Source organism: Stenella coeruleoalba (genome assembly GCF_951394435.1).
Source record: "Stenella coeruleoalba genome assembly, contig: scaffold_40, whole genome shotgun sequence".
Lineage (NCBI taxonomy): Eukaryota > Metazoa > Chordata > Mammalia > Artiodactyla > Delphinidae > Stenella > Stenella coeruleoalba.
The window spans coordinates 2,498,001-2,525,957 of NW_027646100.1; the positions used below are offsets into that span (position 1 = coordinate 2,498,001).

The 27,957-nt window shown below is 43.9% G+C and overlaps 1 long non-coding RNA gene across 1 annotated transcript in view; it reads left to right on the forward strand.

Annotated features, from left to right (window-relative positions):
- Positions 1 to 12,750: 12,750 nt before the first annotated feature.
- The window catches only part of LOC307181344, an 84,388-nt gene continuing 69,181 nt past the window's right edge, over positions 12,751 to 27,957 (forward strand). Inside the window, exon 1 of the long non-coding RNA XR_013826466.1 lies at positions 12,751 to 12,836. This is a non-coding gene — a long non-coding RNA (uncharacterized lncRNA). The remainder of the gene's footprint in view (positions 12,837 to 27,957) is intronic.

The window sequence follows — 27,957 nt, forward strand, 5'->3', positions numbered from 1 at the left end:
AAATTTGAGAACCTGTTCTGTTCTGTAATTCAGTTCCTGTGTAGCCAAGTTTACATTCCGTGTATTACTGATATCTTATGATGTTTCTTTTTCTGTGTGACTTATTTCAGTTAGAATCATCATACCTGAATCCACTCATTGTGCTGCTAAGGGCCTGATGACACAGATTTCATTGCTGAGTGATATTGCTTTGTAAGTAAATACCACAACTTCTTTATCCATTTTTCACTTTCTGCGATGTTGAACTTGTACTGTAAACGAGGTTCTTGTAAACAGAGCCGTTCCAAACTTTGGGGTGGCTGTGTCTTTTTTATTTTAATTTCCCTAATCTATAGGACCATAAGTGGAACTGCCCTAGGCTCTGTTGCTTTGTTTTTTAGATGTTTCAGGAAACACCATACACTTCTCCCTAGTGGTTGTTGGCAATTTACATCCCGCCCTTCAGCATAACAAGGCTCCCAGTTCTCCATGGCCTGTCCTGCCTTTCTGGATTTTACACTTTTTTCAGATGGCCCTTTTGACCGGGGGGAAGTGAGACTTCATTGTAGTGCAGATTTCCTTTGCAAGCTTGCTTGGTTGGCCAAAAAGGGCGTATGCGTTTTTTCCTGAATATATTCAGGAAAAAACGCATACGCCCTTTTTGGCCAAGTGCATCATTGTGGACGTTCTGCCTCTTTTCCTATGCTTTCAATGCAATTCCAGTCTACCTCCTGAAATCGGTTTCCTGCAATTCTGCCCCGCTTTCAAGTCCTCTTGGCAGCCTTACTTCAGTCTATTTTTGGACGATAGCTGTCATTTATAACTCTGCAGGTTTGTGAATTACAGTGCCCCTGAGCTCCTTTCTTCAACTCGCTTTCTTGTGAGCTGGCCGCAACACCGCAGGATGGCTTCAGGCCCTAATCTGGTTCCGGCACGGCACGCTGAGCCTTTGGTTAATTCCTCTTCCTGGTGGGAAATGAGAGTTAAATTTGCCCGTCCAGACACCTCCAGCTAGTCTCTCATTGGTTCTCGCTATTCCTGTTCATCTTCCGCAGAAATTGCAAACTGGGCCAAACAGGAGGTTAAAGACACTGACTCTCCAAGTCGGGAGAGTGTTAGTAAAGCGTCTGGAATGTTGCACCCGAGTACCAGGGTACGAAAACTGAGACATATTTGAACACGTCTCCCGATCACATGGTTGATCATACTCTGGGTTCCACATGCATGTTTTAGCTGAAGGAAGAATACCTAAAACCTGGGTAGTTGAAACCCGTGGAATGGGTACCATGCAATATGACTTCAAAGGGTCTTCATTTGCTCACCGAACCTCTCCAATCCTATCACTGCTGCGTTTATGCCCCTGTACACATGCTTGATTCTCTTTCGGAGACATAGCAATCCATAGGTTTTAAGATACTTACTAGTCAGGTACATTCTTAGGCGTTTAATATGCGGTGTTGAGTCCATTTCGTTGAGCAAGGAGTAGCTCTTGTCTATTCCATATTTGACTTAAGGAACTTTATCTGTGCTCATTTCAATCTCTGGTTTTATGCAGCACCCCAACTCACCTTTCCCCTTAAGCAAGCATAAGTTGGTTTTCTAAATTTGAGACCCTGTTCTGTTCTGTAATTCAGTTCCTGTGTAGCCAAGTTTACATTCCGTGTATTACTGATATCTTATGATGTTTCTTTTTCTGTGTGACTTACTTCAGTTAGAATCATCATACCTGAATCCACTCATTGTGCTGCTAAGGGCCTGATGACACAGATTTCATTGCTGAGTGATATTGCTTTGTAAGTAAATACCACAACTTCTTTATCCATTTTTCACTTTCTGCGATGTTGAACTTGTACTGTAAACGAGGTTCTTGTAAACAGAGCCGTTCCAAACTTTGGGGTGGCTGTGTCTTTTTGATTTTAATTTCCCTAAGCTATAGGACCATAAGTGGAAGTGCCCTAGGTTCTGTTGCTTTGTTTTTTAGATGTTTCAGGAAACACCATACACTTCTCCTGAGTGGTTGTTGACAATTTACATCCCGCCCATCAGCATAACAAGGCTCCCAGTTCTCCATGGCCTGTCCTGCCTTTCTGGATTTTACCCTTTTTTCAGATGGCCCTTTTGACCGGGGGGAAGTGAGACTTCATTGTAGTGCAGATTTCCTTTGCAAGCTTGCTTGGTTGGCCAAAAAGGGCGTATGCGTTTTTTCCTGAATATATTCAGGAAAAAACGCATACGCCCTTTTTGGCCAAGTGCATCATTGTGGACGTTCTGCCTCTTTTCCTATGCTTTCAATGCAATTCCAGTCTACCTCCTGAAATCGGTTTCCTGCAATTCTGCCCCGCTTTCAAGTCCTCTTGGCAGCCTTACTTCAGTCTATTTTTGGACGATAGCTGTCATTTATAACTCTGCAGGTTTGTGAATTACAGTGCCCCTGAGCTCCTTTCTTCAACTCGCTTTCTTGTGAGCTGGCCGCAACACCGCAGGATGGCTTCAGGCCCTAATCTGGTTCCGGTACGGCACGCTGAGCCTTTGGTTATTTCCTCTTCCTGGTGGGAAATGAGAGTTAAATTTGCCCGTCCAGACACCTCCAGCTAGCCTCTCATTGGTTCTCACTATTCCTGTTCATCTTCCGCAGAAATTGCAAACTGGGCCAAACAGGAGGTTAAAGGGACTGACTCTCCAAGTGGGGAGAGTGTTAGTAAAGCGTCTGGAATGTTGCACCCGAGTACCAGGGGAGGAAAACTGAGACATATTTGAACATGTCTCCCGATCACATGGTTGATCATACTCTAGGTTCCACATGCATGTTTTAGCTGAAGGAAGAATACCTTAAACCTGGGTAGTTGAAACCCGTGGAATGGGTACCATGTAATATGACTTCAAAGGGTCTTCATTTGCTCACCGAACCTCTCCAATCCTATCACTGCTGCGTTTATGCCCCTGTACACATGCTTGATTCTCTTTCGGAGACATAACAATCCATAGGTTTTAAGATACTTACAAGTCAGGTACATTCTTAGGCGTTTAATACGCGGTGTTGAGTCCATTTCGTTGAGCAAGGAGTAGCTCTTGTCTATTCCATATTTGGCTTAAGGAACTTTATCTGTGCTCATTTCAATCTCTGGTTTTATGCAGCACCCCAACTCACCTTTACCCTTAAGCAAGCATAAGTTGTTTTTCTAAATTTGAGACACTGTTCTGTTCTGTAATTCAGTTCCTGTGTAGCCAACTTTACATTCCGTGTATTACTGATATCTTATGATGTTTCTTTTTCTGTGTGACTTATTTCAGTTAGAATCATCATACCTGAATCCACTCATTGTGCTGCTAAGGGCCTGATGACAGAGATTTCATTGCTGAGTGATATTGCTTTGTAAGTGAATACCACAACTTCTTTATCCATTTTTCACTTTCTGCGATGTTGAACTTGTACTGTAAACGAGGTTCTTGTAAACAGAGGCGTCCCAAACTTTGGGGTGGCTGTGTCTTTTTGATTTTAATTTCCCTAAGCTATAGGACCATAAGTGGAAGTGCCCTAGGTTCTGTTGCTTTGTTTTTTAGATGTTTCAGGAAACACCATACACTTCTCCCGAGTGGTTGTTGGCAATTTACATCCCGCCCATCAGCATAACAAGGCTCCCAGTTCTCCATGGCCTGTCCTGCCTTTCTGGATTTTACACTTTTTTCAGATGGCCCTTTTGACCAGGGGGAAGTGAGACTTCATTGTAGTGCAGATTTCCTTTGCAAGCTTGCTTGGTTGGCCAAAAAGGGCGTATGCGTTTTTTCCTGAATATATTCAGGAAAAAACGCATACGCCCTTTTTGGCCAAGTGCATCATTGTGGACGTTCTGCCTCTTTTCCTATGCTTTCAATGCAATTCCAGTCTACCTCCTGAAATCAGTTTCCTGCAATTCTGCCCCGCTTTCAAGTCCTCTTGGCAGCCTTACTTCAGTCTATTTTTGGACGATAGCTGTCATTTATAACTCTGCAGGTTTGTGAATTACAGTGCCCCTGAGCTCCTTTCTTCAATTCGCTTTCTTTTGAGCTGGCCGCAACACCACAGGATGGCTTCAGGCCCTAATCTGGTTCCGGCACGGCACGCTGAGCCTTTGGTTATTTCCTCTTCCTGGTGGGAAATGAGAGTTAAATTTGCCCGTCCAGACACCTCCAGCTAGCCTCTCATTGGTTCTCGCTATTCCTGTTCATCTTCCGCAGAAATTGCAAACTGGGCCAAACAGGAGGTTAAAGGGACTGACTCTCCAAGTGGGGAGAGTGTTAGTAAAGCGTCTGGAATGTTGCACCCGAGTACCAGGGGAGGAAAACTGAGACATATTTGAACACGTCTCCCGATCACATGGTTGATCATACTCTAGGTTCCACATGCATGTTTTAGCTGTAGGAAGAATACCTTAAACCTGGGTAGTTGAAACCCGTGGAATGGGTACCATGCAATATGACTTCAAAGGGTCTTCATTTGCTCACCGAACCTCTCCAATCCTATCACTGCTGCGTTTATGCCCCTGTACACATGCTTGATTCTCTTTCGGAGACATAGCAATCCATAGGTTTGAAGGTACTTACTAGTCAGGTACATTCTTAGTCGTTTAATATGCGGTGTTGAGTCCATTTCGTTGAGCAAGGAGTAGCTCTTGTGTATTCCATATTTGGCTTAAGGAACTTTATCTGTGCTCATTTCAATCTCTGGTTTTATGCAGCACCCCAACTCACCTTTACTCTTAAGCAAGAATAAGTTGGTTTTCTAAATTTGAGACCCTGTTCTGTTCTGTAATTCAGTTCCTGTGTAGCCAAGTTTACATTCCGTGTATTACTGATATCTTATGATGTTTCTTTTTCTGTGTGACTTATTTCAGTTAGAATCATCATACCTGAATCCACTCATTGTGCTGCTAAGGGCCTGATGACACAGATTTCATTGCTGAGTGATATTGCTTTGTAAGTAAATACCACAACTTCTTTATCCATTTTTCACTTTCTGCGATGTTGAACTTGTACTGTAAACGAGGTTCTTGTAACCAGAGCCGTTCCAAACTTTGGGGTGGCTGTGTCTTTTTTATTTTAATTTCCCTAAGCTATAGGACCATAAGTGGAACTGCCCTAGGCTCTGTTGCTTTGTTTTTTAGATGTTTCAGGAAACACCATACACTTCTCCCTAGTGGTTGTTGGCAATTTACATCCCGCCCTTCAGCATAACAAGGCTCCCAGTTCTCCATGGCCTGTCCTGCCTTTCTGGATTTTACACTTTTTTCAGATGGCCCTTTTGACCGGGGGGAAGTGAGACTTCATTGTAGTGCAGATTTCCTTTGCAAGCTTGCTTGGTTGGCCAAAAAGGGCGTATGCGTTTTTTCCTGAATATATTCAGGAAAAAACGCATACGCCCTTTTTGGCCAAGTGCATCATTGTGGACGTTCTGCCTCTTTTCCTATGCTTTCAATGCAATTCCAGTCTACCTCCTGAAATCGGTTTCCTGCAATTCTGCCCCGCTTTCAAGTCCTCTTGGCAGCCTTACTTCAGTCTATTTTTGGACGATAGCTGTCATTTATAACTCTGCAGGTTTGTGAATTACAGTGCCCCTGAGCTCCTTTCTTCAACTCGCTTTCTTGTGAGCTGGCCGCAACACCGCAGGATGGCTTCAGGCCCTAATCTGGTTCCGGCACGGCACGCTGAGCCTTTGGTTAATTCCTCTTCCTGGTGGGAAATGAGAGTTAAATTTGCCCGTCCAGACACCTCCAGCTAGTCTCTCATTGGTTCTCGCTATTCCTGTTCATCTTCCGCAGAAATTGCAAACTGGGCCAAACAGGAGGTTAAAGACACTGACTCTCCAAGTCGGGAGAGTGTTAGTAAAGCGTCTGGAATGTTGCACCCGAGTACCAGGGTACGAAAACTGAGACATATTTGAACACGTCTCCCGATCACATGGTTGATCATACTCTGGGTTCCACATGCATGTTTTAGCTGAAGGAAGAATACCTAAAACCTGGGTAGTTGAAACCCGTGGAATGGGTACCATGCAATATGACTTCAAAGGGTCTTCATTTGCTCACCGAACCTCTCCAATCCTATCACTGCTGCGTTTATGCCCCTGTACACATGCTTGATTCTCTTTCGGAGACATAGCAATCCATAGGTTTTAAGATACTTACTAGTCAGGTACATTCTTAGGCGTTTAATATGCGGTGTTGAGTCCATTTCGTTGAGCAAGGAGTAGCTCTTGTCTATTCCATATTTGACTTAAGGAACTTTATCTGTGCTCATTTCAATCTCTGGTTTTATGCAGCACCCCAACTCACCTTTCCCCTTAAGCAAGCATAAGTTGGTTTTCTAAATTTGAGACCCTGTTCTGTTCTGTAATTCAGTTCCTGTGTAGCCAAGTTTACCTTCCGTGTATTACTGATAACTTATGATGTTTCTTTTTCTGTGTGACTTATTTCAGTTAGAATCATCATACCTGAATCCACTCATTGTGATGCTAAGGGCCTGATGACATAGATTTCATTGCTGAGTGATATTGCTTTGTAAGTAAATACCACAACTTCTTTATCCATTTTTCACTTTCTGCGATGTTGAACTTGTACTGTAAACGAGGTTCTTGTAAACAGAGCCGTTCCAAACTTTGGGGTGGCTGTGTCTTTTTGATTTTGAATTCCCTAAGCTATAGGACCATAAGTGGAAGTGCCCTAGGCTCTGTTGCTTTGTTTTTTAGATGTTTCAGGAAACACCATACACTTCTCCCGAGTGGTTGTTGGCAATTTACATCCCGCCCATCAGCATAACAAGGCTCCCAGTTCTCCATGGCCTGTCCTGCCTTTCTGGATTTTACACTTTTTTCAGATGGCCCTTTTGACCGGGGGGAAGTGAGACTTCATTGTAGTGCAGATTTCCTTTGCAAGCTTGCTTGGTTGGCCAAAAAGGGCGTATGCGTTTTTTCCTGAATATATTCAGGAAAAAATGCATACGCCCTTTTTGGCCAAGTGCATCATTGTGGACGTTCTGCCTCTTTTCCTATGCATTCAATGCAATTCCAGTCTACCTCCTGAAATCGGTTTCCTGCAATTCTGCCCCGCTTTGAAGTCCTCTTGGCAGCCTTACTTCAGTCTATTTTTGGACGATAGCTGTCATTTATAACTCTGCAGGTTTGTGAATTACAGTGCCCCTGAGCTCCTTTCTTCAACTCGCTTTCTTGTGACCTGGCCGCAACACCGCAGGATGGCTTCAGGCCCTAATCTGGTTCCAGCACGGCACGCTGAGCCTTTGGTTATTTCCTCTTCCTGGTGGGAAATGAGAGTTAAATTTGCCCGTCCAGACACCTCCAGCTAGCCTCTCATTGGTTCTCGCTATTCCTGTTCATCTTCCGCAGAAATTGCAAACTGGGCCAAACAGGAGGTTAAAGGGACTGACTCTCCAAGTGGGGAGAGTGTTAGTAAAGCGTCTGGAATGTTGCACCCGAGTACCAGGGGAGGAAAACTGAGACATATTTGAACACGTCTCCCGTTCACATGGTTGATCATACTCTGGGTTCCACATGCATGTTTTAGCTGAAGGAAGAATACCTAAAACCTGGGTAGTTGAAACCCGTGGAATGGGTACCATGCAATATGACTTCAAAGGGTCTTCATTTGCTCACCGAACCTCTCCAATCCTATCACTGCTGCGTTTATGCCCCTGTACACATGCTTGATTCTCTTTCGGAGACATAGCAATCCATAGGTTTGAAGGTACTTACTAGTCAGGTACATTCTTAGTCGTTTAATATGCGGTGTTGAGTCCATTTCGTTGAGCAAGGAGTAGCTCTTGTCTATTCCATATTTGGCTTAAGGAACTTTATCTGTGCTCATTTCAATCTCTGGTTTTATGCAGCACCCCAACTCACCTTTACTCTTAAGCAAGAATAAGTTGGTTTTCTAAATTTGAGAACCTGTTCTGTTCTGTAATTCAGTTCCTGTGTAGCCAAGTTTACATTCCGTGTATTACTGATATCTTATGATGTTTCTTTTTCTGTGTGACTTATTTCAGTTAGAATCATCATACCTGAATCCACTCATTGTGCTGCTAAGGGCCTGATGACACAGATTTCATTGCTGAGTGATATTGCTTTGTAAGTAAATACCACAACTTCTTTATCCATTTTTCACTTTCTGCGATGTTGAACTTGTACTGTAAACGAGGTTCTTGTAAACAGAGCCGTTCCAAACTTTGGGGTGGCTGTGTCTTTTTGATTTTAATTTCCCTAAGCTATAGGACCATAAGTGGAACTGCCCTAGGCTCTGTTGCTTTGTTTTTTAGATGTTTCAGGAAACACCATACACTTCTCCCTAGTGGTTGTTGGCAATTTACATCCTGCCCTTCAGCATAACAAGGCTCCCAGTTCTCCATGGCCTGTCCTGCCTTTCTGGATTTTACACTTTTTTCAGATGGCCCTTTTGACCGGGGGGAAGTGAGACTTCATTGTAGTGCAGATTTCCTTTGCAAGCTTGCTTGGTTGGCCAAAAAGGGCGTATGCGTTTTTTCCTGAATATATTCAGGAAAAAACGCATACGCCCTTTTTGGCCAAGTGCATCATTGTGGACGTTCTGCCTCTTTTCCTATGCTTTCAATGCAATTCCAGTCTACCTCCTGAAATCGGTTTCCTGCAATTCTGCCCCGCTTTCAAGTCCTCTTGGCAGCCTTACTTCAGTCTATTTTTGGACGATAGCTGTCATTTATAACTCTGCAGGTTTGTGAATTACAGTGCCCCTGAGCTCCTTTCTTCAACTCGCTTTCTTGTGAGCTGGCCGCAACACCGCAGGATGGCTTCAGGCCCTAATCTGGTTCCGGCACGGCACGCTGAGCCTTTGGTTAATTCCTCTTCCTGGTGGGAAATGAGAGTTAAATTTGCCCGTCCAGACACCTCCAGCTAGTCTCTCATTGGTTCTCGCTATTCCTGTTCATCTTCCGCAGAAATTGCAAACTGGGCCAAACAGGAGGTTAAAGACACTGACTCTCCAAGTCGGGAGAGTGTTAGTAAAGCGTCTGGAATGTTGCACCCGAGTACCAGGGTACGAAAACTGAGACATATTTGAACACGTCTCCCGATCACATGGTTGATCATACTCTGGGTTCCACATGCATGTTTTAGCTGAAGGAAGAATACCTAAAACCTGGGTAGTTGAAACCCGTGGAATGGGTACCATGCAATATGACTTCAAAGGGTCTTCATTTGCTCACCGAACCTCTCCAATCCTATCACTGCTGCGTTTATGCCCCTGTACACATGCTTGATTCTCTTTCGGAGACATAGCAATCCATAGGTTTTAAGATACTTACTAGTCAGGTACATTCTTAGGCGTTTAATATGCGGTGTTGAGTCCATTTCGTTGAGCAAGGAGTAGCTCTTGTCTATTCCATATTTGACTTAAGGAACTTTATCTGTGCTCATTTCAATCTCTGGTTTTATGCAGCACCCCAACTCACCTTTCCCCTTAAGCAAGCATAAGTTGGTTTTCTAAATTTGAGACCCTGTTCTGTTCTATAATTCAGTTCCTGTGTAGCCAAGTTTACCTTCCGTGTATTACTGATAACTTATGATGTTTCTTTTTCTGTGTGACTTATTTCAGTTAGAATCATCATACCTGAATCCACTCATTGTGATGCTAAGGGCCTGATGACATAGATTTCATTGCTGAGTGATATTGCTTTGTAAGTAAATACCACAACTTCTTTATCCATTTTTCACTTTCTGCGATGTTGAACTTGTACTGTAAACGAGGTTCTTGTAAACAGAGCCGTTCCAAACTTTGGGGTGGCTGTGTCTTTTTGATTTTGAATTCCCTAAGCTATAGGACCATAAGTGGAAGTGCCCTAGGCTCTGTTGCTTTGTTTTTTAGATGTTTCAGGAAACACCATACACTTCTCCCTAGTGGTTGTTGGCAATTTACATCCCGCCCATCAGCATAACAAGGCTCCCAGTTCTCCATGGCCTGTCCTGCCTTTCTGTATTTTACACTTTTTTCAGATGGCCCTTTTGACCGGGGGGAAGTGAGACTTCATTGTAGTGCAGATTTCCTTTGCAAGCTTGCTTGGTTGGCCAAAAAGGGCGTATGCGTTTTTTCCTGAATATATTCAGGAAAAAACGCATACGCCCTTTTTGGCCAAGTGCATCATTGTGGACGTTCTGCCTCTTTTCCTATGCATTCAATGCAATTCCAGTCTACCTCCTGAAATCGGTTTCCTGCAATTCTGCCCCGCTTTGACGTCCTCTTGGCAGCCTTACTTCAGTCTATTTTTGGACGATAGCTGTCATTTATAACTCTGCAGGTTTGTGAATTACAGTGCCCCTGAGCTCCTTTCTTCAACTCGCTTTCTTGTGACCTGGCCGCAACACCGCAGGATGGCTTCAGGCCCTAATCTGGTTCCAGCACGGCACGCTGAGCCTTTGGTTATTTCCTCTTCCTTGTGGGAAATGAGAGTTAAATTTGCCCGTCCAGACACCTCCAGCTAGTCTCTCATTGGTTCTCGCTATTCCTGTTCATCTTCCGCAGAAATTGCAAACTGGGCCAAACAGGAGGTTAAAGGGACTGACTCTCCAAGTGGGGAGAGTGTTAGTAAAGCGTCTGGAATGTTGCACCCGAGTACCAGGGGAGGAAAACTGAGACATATTTGAACACGTCTCCCGTTCACATGATTGATCATACTCTGGGTTCCACATGCATGTTTTAGCTGAAGGAAGAATACCTAAAACCTGGGTAGTTGAAACCCGTGGAATGGGTACCATGCAATATGACTTCAAAGGGTCTTCATTTGCTCACCGAACCTCTCCAATCCTATCACTGCTGCGTTTATGCCCCTGTACACATGCTTGATTCTCTTTCGGAGACATAGCAATCCATAGGTTTTAAGATACTTACTAGTCAGGTACATACTTAGGCGTTTAATATGCGGTGTTGAGTCCATTTCGTTGAGCAAGGAGTAGCTCTTGTCTATTCCATATTTGGCTTAAGGAACTTTATCTGTGCTCATTTCAATCTCTGGTTTTATGCAGCACCCCAACTCACCTTTCCCCTTAAGCAAGCATAAGTTGGTTTTCTAAATTTGAGACCCTGTTCTGTTCTGTAATTCAGTTCCTGTGTAGCCAAGTTTACATTCCGTGTATTACTGATATCTTATGATGTTTCTATTTCTGTGTGACTTATTTCAGTTAGAATCATCATACCTGAATCCACTCATTGTGCTGCTAAGGGCCTGATGACACAGATTTCATTGCTGAGTGATATTGCTTTGTAAGTAAATACCACAACTTCTTTATCCATTTTTCACTTTCTGCGATGTTGAACTTGTACTGTAAACGAGGTTCCTGTAAACAGAGGCGTCCCAAACTTTGGGGTGGCTGTGTCTTTTTGATTTTAATTTCCCTAAGCTATAGGACCATAAGTGGAAGTGCCCTAGGCTCTGTTGCTTTGTTTTTTAGATGTTTCAGGAAACACCATACACTTCTCCCGAGTGGTTGTTGGCAATTTACATCCCACCCATCACCATAACAAGGCTCCCAGTTCTCCATGGCCTGTCCTGCCTTTCTGTATTTTACACTTTTTTCAGATGGCCCTTTTGACCGGGGGGAAGTGAGACTTCATTGTAGTGCAGATTTCCTTTGCAAGCTTGCTTGGTTGGCCAAAAAGGGCGTATGAGTTTTTTCCTGAATATATTCAGGAAAAAACGCATACGCCCTTTTTGGCCAAGTGCATCATTGTGGACGTTCTGCCTCTTTTCCTATGCTTTCAATGCAATTCCAGTCTACCTCCTGAAATCGGTTTCCTGCAATTCTGCCCCGCTTTCAAGTCCTCTTGGCAGCCTAACTTCAGTCTATTTTTGGACGATAGCTGTCATTTATAACTCTGCAGGTTTGTGAATTACAGTGCCCCTGAGCTCCTTTCTTCAACTCGCTTTCTTTTGAGCTGGCCGCAACACCGCAGGATGGCTTCAGGCCCTAATCTGGTTCCGGCACGGCACGCTGAGCCTTTGGTTAATTCCTCTTCCTGGTGGGAAATGAGAGTTAAATTTGCCCGTCCAGACACCTCCAGCTAGTCTCTCATTGGTTCTCGCTATTCCTGTTCATCTTCTGCAGAAATTGCAAACTGGGGCAAACAGGAGGTTAAAGACACTGACTCTCCAAGTCGGGAGAGTGTTAGTAAAGCGTCTGGAATGTTGCACCCGAGTACCAGGGTACAAAAACTGAGACATATTTGAACACGTCTCCCGATCACATGGTTGATCATACTCTGGGTTCCACATGCATGTTTTAGCTGAAGGAAGAATACCTTAAACCTGGAGAGTTGAGACCCGTGGAATGGGTACCATGCAATATGACTTCAAAGGGTCTTCATTTGCTCACCGAACCTCTCCAATCCTATCACTGCTGCGTTTATTCCCCTGTACACACGCTTGATTCTCTTTTGGAGACATAGCAATCCATAGGTTTTAAGATACTTACTAGTCAGGTACATTCTTAGGGGTTTAATATGGGGTTTTGAGTCCATTTCGTTGAGCAAGGAGTAGCTCTTGTCTATTCCATATTTGGCTTAAGGAACTTTATCTGTGCTCATTTCAATCTCTGGTTTTATGCAGCACCCCAACTCACCTTTACCCTTAAGCAAGCATAAGTTGGTTTTCTAAATTTGAGACCCTGTTCTGTTTTGGAATGCAGTTCCTCTGTAGCCAAGTTTACATTCCGTGTATTACTGATATCTTATGATGTTTCTTTTTCTGTGTGACTTATTTCAGTTAGAATCATCATACCTGAATTCACTCATTGTGCTGCTAAGGGCCTGATGACACAGATTTCATTGCTGAGTGATATTGCTTTGTAAGTAAATACCACAACTTCTTTATCCATTTTTCACTTTCTGCGATGTTGAACTTGTACTGTAAACGAGGTTCTTGTAAACAGAGCCGTTCCAAACTTTGGGGTGGCTGTGTCTTTTTGATCTTGAATTCCCTAAGCTATAGGACCATAAGTGGAAGTGCCCTAGGCTCTGTTGCTTTGTTTTTTAGATGTTTCAGGAAACACCATACACTTCTCCCGAGTGGTTGTTGGCAATTTACATCCCGCCCATCAGCATAACAAGGCTCCCAGTTCTCCATGGCCTGTCCTGCCTTTCTGGATTTTACACTTTTTTCAGATGGCCCTTTTGACCGGGGGGAAGTGAGACTTCATTGTAGTGCAGATTTCCTTTGCAAGCTTGCTTGGTTGGCCAAAAAGGGCGTATGCGTTTTTTCCTGAATATATTCAGGAAAAAACGCATACGCCCTTTTTGGCCAAGTGCATCATTGTGGACGTTCTGCCTCTTTTCCTATGCATTCAATGCAATTCCAGTCTACCTCCTGAAATCGGTTTCCTGCAATTCTGCCCCGCTTTGAAGTCCTCTCGGCAGCCTTACTTCAGTCTATTTTTGGACGATAGCTGTCATTTATAACTCTGCAGGTTTGTGAATTACAGTGCCCCTGAGCTCCTTTCTTCAACTCGCTTTCTTGTGACCTGGCCGCAACACCGCAGGATGGCTTCAGGCCCTAATCTGGTTCCAGCACGGCACGCTGAGCCTTTGGTTATTTCCTCTTCCTGGTGGGAAATGAGAGTTAAATTTGCCCGTCCAGACACCTCCAGCTAGTCTCTCATTGGTTCTCGCTATTCCTGTTCATCTTCCGCAGAAATTGCAAACTGGGCCAAACAGGAGGTTAAAGGGACTGACTCTCCAAGTGGGGAGAGTGTTAGTAAAGCGTCTGGAATGTTGCACCCGAGTACCAGGGGAGGAAAACTGAGACATATTTGAACACATCTCCCGTTCACATGGTTGATCATACTCTGGGTTCCACATGCATGTTTTAGCTGAAGGAAGAATACCTAAAACCTGGGTAGTTGAAACCCGTGGAATGGGTACCATGCAATATGACTTCAAAGGGTCTTCATTTGCTCACCGAACCTCTCCAATCCTATCACTGCTGCGTTTATGCCCCTGTACACATGCTTGATTCTCTTTCGGAGACATAGCAATCCATAGGTTTTAAGATACTTACTAGTCAGGTACATTCTTAGGCGTTTAATATGCGGTGTTGAGTCCATTTCGTTGAGCAAGGAGTAGCTCTTGTCTATTCCATATTTGGCTTAAGGAACTTTATCTGTGCTCATTTCAATCTCTGGTTTTATGCAGCACCCCAACTCACCTTTCCCCTTAAGCAAGCATAAGTTGGTTTTCTAAATTTGAGACCCTGTTCTGTTCTGTAATTCAGTTCCTGTGTAGCCAAGTTTCCATTCCGTGTATTACTGATATCTTATGATGTTTCTATTTCTGTGTGACTTATTTCAGTTAGAATCATCATACCTGAATCCACTCATTGTGCTGCTAAGGGCCTGATGACACAGATTTCATTGCTGAGTGATATTGCTTTGTAAGTAAATACCACAACTTCTTTATCCATTTTTCACTTTCTGCGATGTTGAACTTGTACTGTAAACGAGGTTCCTGTAAACAGAGGCGTCCCAAACTTTGGGGTGGCTGTGTCTTTTTGATTTTAATTTCCCTAAGCTATAGGACCATAAGTGGAAGTGCCCTAGGCTCTGTTGCTTTGTTTTTTAGATGTTTCAGGAAACACCATACACTTCTCCCTAGTGGTTGTTGGCAATTTACATCCCACCCATCACCATAACAAGGCTCCCAGTTCTCCATGGACTGTCCTGCCTTTCTGTATTTTACACTTTTTTCAGATGGCCCTTTTGACCGGGGGGAAGTGAGACTTCATTGTAGTGCAGATTTCCTTTGCAAGCTTGCTTGGTTGGCCAAAAAGGGCGTATGCGTTTTTTCCTGAATATATTCAGGAAAAAAACGCATACGCCCTTTTTGGCCAAGTGCATCATTGTGGACGTTCTGCCTCTTTTCCTATGCTTTCAATGCAATTCCAGTCTACCTCCTGAAATCGGTTTCCTGCAATTCTGCCCCGCTTTCAAGTCCTCTTGGCAGCCTAACTTCAGTCTATTTTTGGACGATAGCTGTCATTTATAACTCTGCAGGTTTGTGAATTACAGTGCCCCTGAGCTCCTTTCTTCAACTCGCTTTCTTGTGAGCTGGCCGCAACACCGCAGGATGGCTTCATGCCCTAATCTGGTTCCGGCACGGCACGCTGAGCCTTTGGTTAATTCCTCTTCCTGGTGGGAAATGAGAGTTAAATTTGCCCGTCCAGACACCTCCAGCTAGTCTCTCATTGGTTCTCGCTATTCCTGTTCATCTTCCGCAGAAATTGCAAACTGGGCCAAACAGGAGGTTAAAGACACTGACTCTCCAAGTCGGGAGAGTGTTAGTAAAGCGTCTGGAATGTTGCACCCGAGTACCAGGGTACAAAAACTGAGACATATTTGAACACGTCTCCCGATCACATGGTTGATCATACTCTGGGTTCCACATGCATGTTTTAGCTGAAGGAAGAATACCTAAAACCTGGGTAGTTGAAACCCGTGGAATGGGTACCATGCAATATGACTTCAAAGGGTCTTCATTTGCTCACCGAACCTCTCCAATCCTATCACTGCTGCGTTTATGCCCCTGTACACATGCTTGATTCTCTTTCGGAGACATAGCAATCCATAGGTTTTAACATACTTACTAGTCAGGTACATTCTTAGGCGTTTAATATGCGGTGTTGAGTCCATTTCGTTGAGCAAGGAGTAGCTCTTGTCTATTCCATATTTGACCTAAGGAACTTTATCTGTGCTCATTTCAATCTCTGGTTTTATGCAGCACCCCAACTCATCTTTACCCTTAAGCAAGCATAAGTTGGTTTTCTAAATTTGAGACCCTGTTCTGTTCTGTAATTCAGTTCCTGTGTAGCCAAGTTTACATTCCGTGTATTACTGATATCTTATGATGTTTCTTTTTCTGTGTGACTTACTTCAGTTAGAATCATCATACCTGAATCCACTCATTGTGCTGCTAAGGGCCTGATGACACAGATTTCATTGCTGAGTGATATTGCTTTGTAAGTAAATACCACAACTTCTTTATCCATTTTTCACTTTCTGCGATGTTGAACTTGTACTGTAAACGAGGTTCTTGTAAACAGAGCCGTTCCAAACTTTGGGGTGGCTGTGTCTTTTTGATTTTAATTTCCCTAAGCTATAGGACCATAAGTGGCAGTGCCCTAGGCTCTGTTGCTTTGTTTTTTAGATGTTTCAGGAAACACCATACACTTCTCCCGAGTGTCTGTTGGCAATTTACATCCCGCCCATCAGCATAACAAGGCTCCCAGTTCTCCATGGCCTGTCCTGCCTTTCTGGATTTTACACTTTTTTCAGATGGCCCTTTTGACCGGGGGGAAGTGAGACTTCATTGTAGTGCAGATTTCCTTTGCAAGCTTGCTTGGTTGGCCAAAAAGGGCGTATGCGTTTTTTCCTGAATATATTCAGGAAAAAACGCATACGCCCTTTTTGGCCAAGTGCATCACTGTGGACGTTCTGCCTCTTTTCCTATGCTTTCAATGCAATTCCAGTCTACCTCCTGAAATCGGTTTCCTGCAATTCTGCCCCGCTTTCAAGTCCTCTTGGCAGCCTTACTTCAGTCTATTTTTGGACGATAGCTGTCATTTATAACTCTGCAGGTTTGTGAATTACAGTGCCCCTGAGCTCCTTTCTTCAACTCGCTTTCTTTTGAGCTGGCCGCAACACCGCAGGATGGCTTCAGGCCCTAATCTGGTTCCGGCACGGCACGCTGAGCCTTTGGTTAATTCCTCTTCCTGGTGGGAAATGAGAGTTAAATTTGCCCGTCCAGACACCTCCAGCTAGCCTCTCATTGGTTCTCGCTATTCCTGTTCATCTTCTGCAGAAATTGCAAACTGGGCCAAACAGGAGGTTAAAGGGACTGACTCTCCAAGTGGGGAGAGTGTTAGTAAAGCGTCTGGAATGTTGCACCCGAGTACCAGGGGAGTAAAACTGAGACATATTTGAACACGTCTCCCAATCACATGGTTGATCATACTCTAGGTTCCACATGCATGTTTTAGCTGAAGGAAGAATACCTTAAACCTGGGTAGTTGAAACCCGTGGAATGGGTACCATGCAATATGACTTCAAAGGGTCTTCATTTGCTCACCGAACCTCTCCAATCCTATCACTGCTGCGTTTATGCCCCTGTACACATGCTTGATTCTCTTTCGGAGACATAGCAATCCATAGGTTTTAAGATACTTACTAGTCAGGTACATTCTTAGGCGTTTAATATGGGGTTTTGAGTCCATTTCGTTGAGCAAGGAGTAGCTCTTGTCTATTCCATATTTGGCTTAAGGAACTTTATCTGTGCTCATTTCAATCTCTGGTTTTATGCAGCACCCCAACTCACCTTTACCCTTAAGCAAGAATAAGTTGGTTTTCTAAATTTGAGACCCTGTTCTGTTCTGTAATTCAGTTCCTGTGTAGCCAAGTTTTCATTCCGTGTATTACTGATATCTTATGATGTTTCTTTTTCTGTGTGACTTATTTCAGTTAGAATCATCATACCTGAATCCACTCATTGTGCTGCTAAGGGCCTGATGACACAGATTTCATTGCTGAGTGATATTGCTTTGTAAGTAAATACCACAACTTCTTTATCCATTTTTCACTTTCTGCGATGTTGAACTTGTACTGTAAACGAGGTTCTTGTAAACAGAGCCGTTCCAAACTTTGGGGTGGCTGTGTCTTTTTGATTTTAATTTCCCTAAGCTATAGAACCATAAGTGGAAGTGCCCTAGGTTCTGTTGCTTTGTTTTTTAGATGTTTCAGGAAACACCATACACTTCTCCCAAGTGGTTGTTGGCAATTTACATCCCGCCCATCAGCATAACAAGGCTCCCAGTTCTCCATGGCCTGTCCTGCCTTTCTGGATTTTACACTTTTTTCAGATGGCCCTTTTGACCGGGGGGAAGTGAGACTTCATTGTAGTGCAGATTTCCTTTGCAAGCTTGCTTGGTTGGCCAAAAAGGGCGTATGCGTTTTTTCCTGAATATATTCAGGAAAAAACGCATACGCCCTTTTTGGCCAAGTGCATCATTGTGGACGTTCTGCCTCTTTTCCTATGCTTTCAATGCAATTCCAGTCTACCTCCTGAAATCGGTTTCCTGCAATTCTGCCCCGCTTTCAAGTCCTCTTGGCAGCCTTACTTCAGTCTATTTTTGGATGATAGCTGTCATTTATAACTCTGCAGGTTTGTGAATTACAGTGCCCCTGAGCTCCTTTCTTCAACTCGCTTTCTTGTGACCTGGCCGCAACACCGCAGGATGGCTTCAGGCCCTAATCTGGTTCCGGCCCGGCATGCTGAGCCTTTGGTTAATTCCTCTTCCTGGTGGGAAATGAGAGTTAAATTTGCCCGTCCAGACACCTCCAGCTAGCCTCTCATTGGTTCTCGCTATTCCTGTTCATCTTCCGCAGAAATTGCAAACTGGGCCAAACAGGAGGTTAAAGGCGCTGACTCTCCAAGTGGGGAGAGTGTTAGTAAAGCGTCTGGAATGTTGCACCCGAGTACCAGGGGAGGAAAACTGAGACATATTTGAACACGTCTCCCGATCACATGGTTGATCATACTCTGGGTTCCACATGCATGTTTTAGCTGAAGGAAGAATACCTAAAACCTGGGTAGTTGAAACCTGTGGAATGGGTACCATGCAATATGACTTCAAAGGGTCTTCATTTGCTCACCGAACCTCTCCAATCCTATCACTGCTGCGTTTATGCCCCTGTACACATGCTTGATTCTCTTTCGGAGACATAGCAATCTATAGGTTTTAAGATACTTACTAGTCAGGTACATTCTTAGGCGTTTAATATGCGGTGTTGAGTCCATTTCGTTGAGCAAGGAGTAGCTCTTGTCTATTCCATATTTGGCTTAAGGAACTTTATCTGTGCTCATTTCAATCTCTGGTTTTATGCAGCACCCCAACTCACCTTTACCCTTAAGCAAGCATAAGTTGGTTTTCTAAATTTGAGACCCTGTTCTGTTCTGTAATTCAGTTCCTGTGTAGCCAAGTTTCCATTCCGTGTATTACTGATATCTTATGATGTTTCTTTTTCTGTGTGACTTATTTCAGTTAGAATCATCATACCTGAATCCACTCATTGTGCTGCTAAGGGCCTGATGACACAGATTTCATTGCTGAGTGATATTGCTTTGTAAGTAAATACCACAACTTCTTTATCCATTTTTCACTTTCTGCGATGTTGAACTTGTACTGTAAACGAGGTTCTTGTAAACAGAGCCATTCCAAACTTTGGGGTGGCTGTGTCTTTTTGATTTTAATTTCCCTAAGCTATAGGACCATAAGTGGAAGTGCCCTAGGTTCTGTTGCTTTGTTTTTTAGATGTTTCAGGAAACACCATACACTTCTCCCGAGTGTCTGTTGGCAATTTACATCCCGCCCATCAGCATAACAAGTCTCCCAGTTCTCCATGGCCTGTCCTGCCTTTCTGGATTTTACACTTTTTTCAGATGGCCCTTTTGACCGGGGGGAAGTGAGACTTCATTGTAGTGCAGATTTCCTTTGCAAGCTTGCTTGGTTGGCCAAAAAGGGCGTATGCGTTTTTTCCTGAATATATTCAGGAAAAAACGCATACGCCCTTTTTGGCCAAGTGCATCATTGTGGACGTTCTGCCTCTTTTCCTATGCTTTCAATGCAATTCCAGTCTACCTCCTGAAATCGGTTTCCTGCAATTCTGCCCCGCTTTCAAGTCCTCTTGGCAGCCTTACTTCAGTCTATTTTTGGACGATAGCTGTCATTTATAACTCTGCAGGTTTGTGAATTACAGTGCCCCTGAGCTCCTTTCTTCAACTCGCTTTCTTGTGACCTGGCCGCAACACCGCAGGATGGCTTCAGGCCCTAATCTGGTTCCGGCCCGGCATGCTGAGCCTTTGGTTAATTCCTCTTCCTGGTGGGAAATGAGAGTTAAATTTGCCCGTCCAGACACCTCCAGCTAGCCTCTCATTGGTTCTCGCTATTCCTGTTCATCTTCCGCAGAAATTGCAAACTGGGCCAAACAGGAGGTTAAAGGGACTGACTCTCCAAGTGGGGAGAGTGTTAGTAAAGCATCTGGAATGTTGCACCCGAGTACCAGGGGAGGAAAACTGAGACATATTTGAACACGTCTCCCGATCACATGGTTGATCATACTCTAGGTTCCACATGCATGTTTTAGCTGAAGGAAGAATACCTTAAACCTGGGTAGGTGAAACCTGTGGAATGGGTACCATGCAATATGACTTCAAAGGGTCTTCATTTGCTCACCGAACCTCTCCAATCCTAGCACTGCTGCGTTTATGCCCCTGTACACATGCTTGATTCTCTTTCGGAGACATAGCAATCCATAGGTTTAAAGATACTTACTAGTCAGGTACATTCTTAGGCGTTTAATATGGGGTGTTGAGTCCATTTCGTTGAGCAAGGAGTAGCTCTTGTCTATTCCATATTTGGCTTAAGGAACTTTATCTGTGCTCATTTCAATCTCTGGTTTTATGCAGCACCCCAACTCACCTTTACCCTTAAGCAAGAATAAGTTGGTTTTCTAAATTTGAGACCCTGTTCTGTTCTGTAATTCAGTTCCTGTGTAGCCAAGTTTACATTCCGTGTATTACTGATATCTTATGATGTTTCTTTTTCTGTGTGACTTATTTCAGTTAGAATCATCATACCTGAATCCACTCATTGTGCTGCTAAGGGCCTGATGACACAGATTTCATTGCTGAGTGATATTGCTTTGTAAGTAAATACCACAACTTCTTTATCCATTTTTCACTTTCTGCGATGTTGAACTTGTACTGTAAACGAGGTTCTTGTAAACAGAGCCGTTCCAAAGTTTGGGGTGGCTGTGTCTTTTTGATTTTAATTTCCCTAAGCTATAGGACCATAAGTGGAAGTGCCCTAGGTTCTGTTGCTTTGTTTTTTAGATGTTTCAGGAAACACCATACACTTCTCCCGAGTGGTTGTTGGCAATTTACATCCCGCCCATCAGCATAACAAGGCTCCCAGTTCTCCATGGCCTGTCCTGCCTTTCTGGATTTTACACTTTTTTCAGATGGCCCTTTTGACCGGGGGGAAGTGATACTTCATTGTAGTGCAGATTTCCTGTGCAAGCTTGCTTGGTTGGCCAAAAAGTGCGTATGCGTTTTTTCCTGAATATATTCAGGAAAAAACGCATACGCCCTTTTTGGCCAAGTGCATCATTGTGGACGTTCTGCCTCTTTTCCTATGCTTTCAATGCAATTCCAGTCTATCTCCTGAAATCGGTTTCCTGCAATTCTGCCCCGCTTTCAAGTCCTCTTGGCAGCCTTACTTCAGTCTATTTTTGGACGATAGCTGTCATTTATAACTCTGCAGGTTTGTGAATTACAGTGCCCCTGAGCTCCTTTCTTCAACTCGCTTTCTTGTGACCTGGCCGCAACACCGCAGGATGGCTTCATGCCCTAATCTGGTTCTGGCACGGCACGCTGAGCCTTTGGTTATTTCCTCCTCCTGGTGGGAAATGAGAGTTAAATTTGCCCGTCCAGACACCTCCAGCTAGCCTCTCATTGGTTCTCGCTATTCCTGTTCATCTTCCGCAGAAATTGCAAACTGGGCCAAACAGGAGGTTAAAGGCGCTGACTCTCCAAGTGGGGAGAGTGTTAGTAAAGCGTCTGGAATGTTGCACCCGAGTACCAGGGGAGGAAAACTGAGACATATTTGAACACGTCTCCCGATCACATGGTTGATCATACTCTGGGTTCCACATGCATGTTTTAGCTGAAGGAAGAATACCTAAAACCTGGGTAGTTGAAACCTGTGGAATGGGTACCATGCAATATGACTTCAAAGGGTCTTCATTTGCTCACCGAACCTCTCCAATCCTATCACTGCTGCGTTTATGCCCCTGTACACATGCTTGATTCTCTTTCGGAGACATAGCAATCTATAGGTTTTAAGATACTTACTAGTCAGGTACATTCTTAGGCGTTTAATATGCGGTGTTGAGTCCATTTCGTTGAGCAAGGAGTAGCTCTTGTCTATTCCATATTTGGCTTAAGGAACTTTATCTGTGCTCATTTCAATCTCTGGTTTTATGCAGCACCCCAACTCACCTTTACCCTTAAGCAAGCATAAGTTGGTTTTCTAAATTTGAGACCCTGTTCTGTTCTGTAATTCAGTTCCTGTGTAGCCAAGTTTACATTCCGTGTATTACTGATATCTTATGATGTTTCTTTTTCTGTGTGACTTATTTCAGTTAGAATCATCATACCTGAATCCACTCATTGTGCTGCTAAGGGCCTGATGACACAGATTTCATTGCTGAGTGATATTGCTTTGTAAGTAAATACCACAACTTCTTTATCCATTTTTCACTTTCTGCGATGTTGAACTTGTACTGTAAACGAGGTTCTTGTAAACAGAGCCATTCCAAACTTTGGGGTGGCTGTGTCTTTTTGATTTTAATTTCCCTAAGCTATAGGACCATAAGTGGAAGTGCCCTAGGTTCTGTTGCTTTGTTTTTTAGATGTTTCAGGAAACACCATACACTTCTCCCGAGTGTCTGTTGGCAATTTACATCCCGCCCATCAGCATAACAAGTCTCCCAGTTCTCCATGGCCTGTCCTGCCTTTCTGGATTTTACACTTTTTTCAGATGGCCCTTTTGACCGGGGGGAAGTGAGACTTCATTGTAGTGCAGATTTCCTTTGCAAGCTTGCTTGGTTGGCCAAAAAGGGCGTATGCGTTTTTTCCTGATTATATTCAGGAAAAAACGCATACGCCCTTTTTGGCCAAGTGCATCATTGTGGACGTTCTGCCTCTTTTCCTATGCTTTCAATGCAATTCCAGTCTACCTCCTGAAATCGGTTTCCTGCAATTCTGCCCCGCTTTCAAGTCCTCTGGGCAGCCTTACTTCAGTCTATTTTTGGACGATAGCTGTCATTTATAACTCTGCAGGTTTGTGAATTACAGTGCCCCTGAGCTCCTTTCTTCAACTCGCTTTCTTGTGACCTGGCCGCAACACCACAGGATGGCTTCAGGCCCTAATCTGGTTCCGGCCCGGCATGCTGAGCCTTTGGTTAATTCCTCTTCCTGGTGGGAAATGAGAGTTAAATTTGCCCGTCCAGACACCTCCAGCTAGCCTCTCATTGGTTCTCGCTATTCCTGTTCATCTTCCGCAGAAATTGCAAACTGGGCCAAACAGGAGGTTAAAGGGAGTGACTCTCCAAGTGGGGAGAGTGTTAGTAAAGCGTCTGGAATGTTGCACCCGAGTACCAGGGGAGGAAAACTGAGACATATTTGAACACGTCTCCCGATCACATGGTTGATCATACTCTAGGTTCCACATGCATGTTTTAGCTGAAGGAAGAATACCTTAAACCTGGGTAGTTGAAACCTGTGGAATGGGTACCATGCAATATGACTTCAAAGGGTCTTCATTTGCTCACCGAACCTCTCCAATCCTATCACTGCTGCGTTTATGCCCCTGTACACATGCTTGATTCTCTTTCGGAGACATAGCAATCCATAAGTTTTAAGATACTTACTAATCAGGTACATTCTTAGGCGTTTAATATGGGGTGTTGAGTCCATTTCGTTGAGCAAGGAGTAGCTCTTGTCTATTCCATATTTGGCTTAAGGAACTTTATCTGTGCTCATTTCCATCTCTGGTTTTATGCAGCACCCCAACTCACCTTTACCCTTAAGCAAGCATAAGTTGGTTTTCTAAATTTGAGACCCTCTTCTGTTCTGTAATTCAGTTCCTGTGTAGCCAAGTTTACATTCCGCGTATTACTGATATCTTATGATGTTTCTTTTTCTGTGTGACTTATTTCAGTTAGAATCATCATACCTGAATCCACTCATTGTGCTGCTAAGGACCTGATGACACAGATTTCATTGCTGAGTGATATTGCTTTGTAAGTAAATACCACAACTTCTTTATCCATTTTTCACTTTCTGCGATGTTGAACTTGTACTGTAAACGAGGTTCTTGTAAACAGAGCTGTTCCAAACTTTGGGGTGGCTGTGTCTTTTTGATTTTAATTTCCCTAAGCTATAGGACCATAAGTGGAAGTGCCCTAGGCTCTGTTGCTTTGTTTTTTAGATGTTTCAGGAAACACCATACACTTCTCCCGAGTGTCTGTTGGCAATTTACATCCCGCCCATCAGCATAACAAGGCTCCCAGTTCTCCATGGCCTGTCCTGCCTTTCTGGATTTTACACTTTTTTCAGATGGCCCTTTTGACCGGGGGGAAGTGAGACTTCATTGTAGTGCAGATTTCCTTTGCAAGCTTGCTTGGTTGGCCAAAAAGGGCGTATGCGTTTTTTCCTGAATATATTCAGGAAACAACGCATACGCCCTTTTTGGCCAAGTGCATCATTGTGGACGTTCTGCCTCTTTTCCTATGCTTTCAATGCAATTCCAGTCTACCTCCTGAAATCGGTTTCCTGCAATTCTGCCCCGTTTTCAAGTCCTCTTGGCAGCCTTACTTCAGTCTATTTTTGGACAATAGCTGTCATTTATAACTCTGCAGGTTTGTGAATTACAGTGCCCCTGAGCTCCTTTCTTCAACTCGCTTTCTTGTGAGCTGGCCGCAACACCGCAGGATGGCTTCAGGCCCTAATCTGGTTCCGGTACGGCACGCTGAGCCTTTGGTTATTTCCTCTTCCTGGTGGGAAATGAGAGTTAAATTTGCCCGTCCAGACACCTCCAGCTAGCCTCTCATTGGTTCTCGCTATTCCTGTTCATCTTCCGCAGAAATTGCAAACTGGGCCAAACAGGAGGTTAAAGGCGCTGACTCTCCAAGTGGGGAGAGTGTTAGTAAAGCGTCTGGAATGTTGCACCCGAGTACCAGGGGAGGAAAACTGAGACATATTTGAACACGTCTCCCGTTCACATGGTTGATCATACTTGGGTTCCACATGCATGTTTTAGCTGAAGGAAGAATACCTTAAACCTGGAGAGTTGAGACCCGTGAAATGGGTACCATGCAATATGACTTCAAAGGGTCTTCATTTGCTCACCGAACCTCTCCAATCCTATCACTGCTGCGTTTATGCCCCTGTACACATGCTTGATTCTCTTTCGGAGACATAGCAATCCATAGGTTTTACGATACTTACTAGTCAGGTACATTCTTAGGCATTTAATATGCGGTGTTGAGTCCATTTCGTTGAGCAAGGAGTAGCTCTTGTCTATTCCATATTTGACTTAAGGAACTTTATCTGTGCTCATTTCAATCTCTGGTTTTATGCAGCACCCCAACTCACCTTTACCCTTAAGCAAGCATAAGTTGGTTTTCTAAATTTGAGACCCTGTTCTGTTCTGTAATTCAGTTCCTGTGTAGCCAAGTTTACATTCCATGTATTACTGATATCTTATGATGTTTCTTTTTCTGTGTGACTTATTTCAGTTAGAATTATCATACCTGAATCCACTCATTGTGATGCTAAGGGCCTGATGACATAGATTTCATTGCTGAGTGATATTGCTTTGTAAGTAAATACCACAACTTCTTTATCCATTTTTCACTTTCTGCGATGTTGAACTTGTACTGTAAACGAGGTTGTTGTAAACAGAGGCGTCCCAAACTTTGGGGTGGCTGTGTCTTTTTGATTTTAATTTCCCTAAGCTATAGGACCATAAGTGGCAGTGCCCTAGGCTCTGTTGCTTTGTTTTTTAGATGTTTCAGGAAACACCATACACTTCTCCCGAGTGTCTGTTGGCAATTTACATCACGCCCATCAGCATAACAAGGCTCCCAGTTCTCCATGGCCTGTCCTGCCTTTCTGGATTTTACACTATTTTCAGATGGCCCTTTTGACCGGGGGGAAGTGAGACTTCATTGTAGTGCAGATTTCCTTTGCAAGCTTGCTTGGTTGGCCAAAAAGGGCGTATGCGTTTTTTCCTGATTATATTTAGGAAAAAACGCATACGCCCTTTTTGGCCAAGTGCATCATTGTGGACGTTCTGCCTCTTTTCCTATGCTTTCAATGCAATTCCAGTCTACCTCCTGAAATCGGTTTCCTGCAATTCTGCCCCGCTTTCAAGTCCTCTTGGCAGCCTTACTTCAGTCTATTTTTGGACGATAGCTGTCATTTATAACTCTGCAGGTTTGTGAATTACAGTGCCCCTGAGCTCCTTTCTTCAACTCGCTTTCTTGTGACCTGGCCGCAACACCGCAGGATGGCTTCAGGCCCTAATCTGGTTCCGGCCCGGCATGCTGAGCCTTTGGTTAATTCCTCTTCCTGGTGGGAAATGAGAGTTAAATTTGCCCGTCCAGACACCTCCAGCTAGCCTCTCATTGGTTCTCGCTATTCCTGTTCATCTTCCGCAGAAATTGCAAACTGGGCCAAACAGGAGGTTAAAGGGACTGACTCTCCAAGTGGGGAGAGTGTTAGTAAAGCGTCTGGAATGTTGCACCCGAGTACCAGGGGAGGAAAACTGAGATATATTTGAACACGTCTCCCGATCACATGGTTGATCATACTCTAGGTTCCACATGCATGTTTTAGCTGAAGGAAGAATACCTTAAACCTGGGTAGTTGAAACCCGTGGAATGGGTACCATGCAATATGACTTCAAAGGGTCTTCATTTGCTCACCGAACCTCTCCAATCCTAGCACTGCTGCGTTTATGCCCCTGTACACATGCTTGATTCTCTTTTGGAGACATAGCAATCCATAGGTTTTACGATACTTACTAGTCAGGTACATTCTTAGGCGTTTAATATGCGGTGTTGAGTCCATTTCGTTGAGCAAGGAGTAGCTCTTGTCTATTCCATATTTGACTTAAGGAACTTTATCTGTGCTCATTTCAATCTCTTGTTTTATGCAGCACCCCAACTCACCTTTACCCTTAAGCAAGTATAAGTTGGTTTTCTAAATTTGAGACCCTGTTCTGTTCTGTAATTCAGTTCCTGTGTAGCCAAGTTTACATTCCGTGTATTACTGATATCTTATGATGTTTCTTTTTCTGTGTGACTTATTTCAGTTAGAATCATCATACCTGAATCCACTCATTGTGCTGCTAAGGGCCTGATGACACAGATTTCATTGCTGAGTGATATTGCTTTGTAAGTAAATACCACAACTTCTTTATCCATTTTTCACTTTCTGCGATGTTGAACTTGTACTGTAAACGAGGTTCTTGTAAACAGAGCTGTTCCAAACTTTGGGGTGGCTGTGTCTTTTTGATTTTAATTTCCCTAAGCTATAGGACCATAAGTGGAAGTGCCCTAGGCTCTGTTGCTTTGTTTTTTAGATGTTTCAGGAAACACCATACACTTCTCCCGAGTGGTTGTTGGCAATTTACATCCCGCCCATCAGCATAACAAGGCTCCCAGTTCTCCATGGCCTGTCCTGCCTTTCTGGATTTTACACTTTTTTCAGATGGCCCTTTTGACCGGGGGGAAGTGAGACTTCATTGTAGTGCAGATTTCCTTTGCAAGCTTGCTTGGTTGGCCAAAAAGGGCGTATGCGTTTTTTCCTGAATATATTCAGGAAAAAACGCATACGCCCTTTTTGGCCAAGTGCATCATTGTGGACGTTCTGCCTCTATTCCTATGCTTTCAATGCAATTCCAGTCTACCTCCTGAAATCGGTTTCTTGCAATTCTGCCCCGCTTTCAAGTCCTCTGGGCAGCCTTACTTCAGTCTATTTTTGGACGATAGCTGTCATTTATAACTCTGCAGGTTTGTGAATTACAGTGCCCTGCGCTCCTTTCTTCAACTCGGTTTCTTTTGAGCTGGCCGCAACACCGCAGGATGACTTCAGGCCCTAATCTGGTTCCGGTACGGCACGCTGAGCCTTTGGTTATTTCCTCTTCCTGGTGGGAAATGAGAGTTAAATTTGCCCGTCCAGACACCTCCAGCTAGCCTCTCATTGGTTCTCGCTATTCCTGTTCATCTTCCGCAGAAATTGCAAACTGGGCCAAACAGGAGGTTAAAGGCGCTGACTCTCCAAGTGGGGAGAGTGTTAG